The sequence below is a fragment of the Cicer arietinum genome, chromosome 5 (assembly GCF_000331145.2).
Source record: "Cicer arietinum cultivar CDC Frontier isolate Library 1 chromosome 5, Cicar.CDCFrontier_v2.0, whole genome shotgun sequence".
In the NCBI taxonomy this organism is placed as follows: Eukaryota; Viridiplantae; Streptophyta; class Magnoliopsida; order Fabales; family Fabaceae; genus Cicer; species Cicer arietinum.
Window position 1 is genome coordinate 15735270 of NC_021164.2, and position 935 is coordinate 15736204.

The following is a 935-nucleotide window of genomic DNA, read 5'->3' on the forward strand; positions in this document are numbered from 1 at the left end:
TGGGCCTGTTCCTGCTTCCGTGCCTGGTCAGGGAGAGCAAACAGGAGTAGTTGATTCAGACTACCACGTGCTGGTATTGTTACGACTCACTTGGGACATTCCATTCTGCATTCCTTTACTTGGAAGACTTGATCACCGCTTTTATGTATTTGATACAGACATAACTCTAGGGTCACAGGTCGCATTGGATTGGCTACGAAGCCTTTCTCTGGAAGCCGGGAAGAACGAGCCCTTAAATTATTCTATTCTGACTTCTTCTACCAAATGAGCATAGAAAGAAGGGTAGACGCTCCTTTAGCCATCAATCCATAACGAGACTTAGGTGATCCTATCTCTCTTATAGAGAGGGCGAGAAAGAGCTCCATTGAGCGCCAACTCCAGCATTCACACTAGAATCTACTTCCAACCTTTAACACTTGGTCGAGCAAGTCCAGAACTAGGCCCTTAACAGAACCAGGACTAGCCCTTTAGAGAAAAGCGAGCAAGATCCCTTCATCGGAAGGAAAGAGGAGAACGAGGACAGCTGACTACCGCTCCTGCCTTCTGGTACGAGTTTCAATTGGCATAACTTTCATTAAATGGATTAGCCTACCATTTTCCTGAGGGCCTAAAGTTTAGATAGAAAAGTCCTCTCTTTCTATTCATAGAGAATCCATCCTCAAACTAGAGTTCAACTCCTTAGTCCGATCTTAAGATGTTAGGTTCTTTTTAAATTCAAGAAAGCATGAAAAAGGAGGAAAGATAGTCATAAAACACAAGTAAGGTAGCATTTCACCAGCAACCATTGTCACTAGAAATGGTAGATCCCTAGCTAAGGGATACTTCCTCTTTTCACGACGAATTGCACGACTAAGCCCCTTGAGCACTTTAGCAAAGGACTTTCAGAGAGGGTGATAGGGTGATGGAAGAGCTATCGATAGCTATCGTGTACTTGC